The sequence below is a fragment of the Tachyglossus aculeatus genome, chromosome 21, assembly GCF_015852505.1.
Source record: "Tachyglossus aculeatus isolate mTacAcu1 chromosome 21, mTacAcu1.pri, whole genome shotgun sequence".
NCBI classification, from domain to species: domain Eukaryota; kingdom Metazoa; phylum Chordata; class Mammalia; order Monotremata; family Tachyglossidae; genus Tachyglossus; species Tachyglossus aculeatus.
This window is the reverse complement of record NC_052086.1, coordinates 32,954,960-32,957,288: the sequence shown is the minus strand read 5'-3', so window position 1 is coordinate 32,957,288 and position 2,329 is coordinate 32,954,960. Positions and strand designations below refer to the sequence as shown.

The 2,329-nt window shown below is 43.8% G+C and overlaps 1 non-coding gene across 1 annotated transcript; it reads right to left on the bottom strand.

Moving 5' to 3' along the window:
• Window positions 1-996: 996 nt before the first annotated feature.
• LOC119943111 lies at window positions 997-1,134 on the bottom strand. Its single transcript, XR_005455591.1, has one exon. It is a non-coding gene; the product is annotated as a small nucleolar RNA SNORA7 (small nucleolar RNA).
• Between the last annotated feature and the right edge of the window lie 1,195 nt (window positions 1,135-2,329).

Below are 2,329 nucleotides of genomic sequence, written 5' to 3'. Positions count from 1 at the left end.
TCTGTATAATAGGAATTAAATACCTGTTCTCCCTCTTTCAGAGACAGTGAGCCCCGTGTTGGAAAGAGACTGTATCTGATCTGATGGTACTGTACCTTTATCGTGATGTTTGGCACATAGTAAGTACTTAACAAATACCATTATTATTATTATTATTATTGGAAAATGCTCCAAATCCAATCTCAGCCCCCAGAACACCCCATTCACTGCATATCCTAGAGAAGCAGCGTGGCTTAGTGGAAAGAGCACGGGCTTGGGAGTCAGAGGCCATGGATTCTAATCCCAGCTCTGCCACTTGCCTGCTGTGTGACTTTGGGCAAGTCACTTAACTTCTCTGTGCCTCAGTTACCTCATCTGTAAAATGGTGATTAAGGCTGTGGGTCCCACGAGGGAAAACCCATATACCATAGAGTATATACCTTTGAGAAGCAGCGTGGCTTAGTGGAAAGAGCATGGGCTTTGGAGTCAGTGGTCATGGGTTCAAATCCCAGCCCTGCCAATTGCCAGCTGTGTGACTTTGGGCAAGTCACTTAACTTCTCTGTGCCTCAGTTACCTCATCTGTAAAATGGGGATTAAGGCTGTGAACCCCATGAGGGAAAACCCATATAACACACAAATACCATAATTATTATTATTATTGTTATATCCTGATTTTTCTTTAATATTATCTTTTAAGAGCTTACTATGTACCACACACTACTAAGAGCTGGGGTAGACACAAGCTAATCAGATTGGACACAGTCCAGGTCACACACAGGGCTCACGTTCTTAATCCCCATTTTTGTCTTGTCTTATGCCGTCGAGCCTTCTCCGACCCATAGCAATGTCATGGACACATCTCTCCCAGAACTCCCCACCTCCACCTGCAGTCATTCTGGTAGTATATCCATAGAGTTTTCCTGGTAAAAATATGGAAGTGGTTTTCCATTGCTTCCTTCTGCACAGTAAGCTTGCGTCTCTCCCCTGCCGCTGCTGCACAGCACAGGGGAGTTTTGATGTGTAGCAGATTGCTTTCCACTAACTAGCCACTGCCCAAGCTAGGAATGGAATGAATAGGCCTGTGCTTGACTTTCCCTCCGGTAGTCGAGACCGGTAGAGTACTGGAAACTCTCCAGGTGTGACCCCAAGAGGGGAAATCTCCATTTTACAGATGAGGTAACTGAAACATAGAGAAGTTAAGTGACTTGCCCAAGTTTACACAGCAGGCAACTGTCAGAGTGGGGATTAGAACTCAGGTCCTCTAACTCCCAGGCCGTGCTTTTTTCCACTGTTCCCCTACTAGGTCCACCCTGTATTTCATTCCAAATAATTCTCACTTTGAAACAGACAATTCAGAGAACTCTAGCCGTAGAACATGAAGGCATCCATTAAAAAAGGATTCTTCTTCCCTTATTTCTTCCCAGTTCTGCTCCTTTTGGAGAAGAAACACCCAAGGCAGAACGTGGACCTGGGAATCAGAAGGTCATGGGTTCTAATCCCTGCTCTGCCACTTGTCTGCTGGGTGACCCTGGGCAAGTCACTTCACTTCTCTGTGCCTCAAGTACCTCATCTGTAAAATGGGGATTGAGACAGTCAAACCCACGTGGGACATGGATTGTATCCAACTCGATTTGCTTGTATCCAGTGCAGCGCTTTGTACAGTGCCTGGCACGTAGTAATCGCTTAACAAATACCATTATTATTATTATTATTATTGGTATTATTATTAACATAGGAAGCTGCTGATGCACAAACAGCTGAAGAATGTTCTTCTCTGAGGGGCTCTCTTTTGTCAGATAAATTTCTTCCTGAGAATTTGCAGGAGCAAACGTGAGAAATCCACCTCTCATGGACGTGTTTATTTACGGCTTCATTCAGAGCGAAGGAACCTCTGGTTAAGAGGATGTCTGTCACATCAGCAGAGACCGCTGTGTCCTGCAATGTGCAGGCGAACTGCCCATTGACATTTAACCAAATAAGTTGAGAGCTGTGTCATTTCTGAGTCATAAAAAAATAAAATGATAGGTTTTGGGGAATTTTGGACATTGATGCACTCCGTGATTCCAAACATGGGCCCGTAAAAGAAGGCCAGCAGTAACTAGCCCACAGTGTAAGTATTAAACTTGGAAAGTCGGATGAGGTTTAATAGCGAGGTCGTAAAATTGTTATTGCACTGGTTATGTGCACTGCTTTCACCCAAGGACTTGAGAAAGGAAAGTGAAAGACTCCTATAGTCCTTTGTAGTTTGCCAAAGATGCAAATTTGTGTTCTCTGTAGGCTTGGAATAGTAATAATGATTATAATTCTAATAATGACATTTGTTAAGCGCTTACTATGTGCAAAGCACTG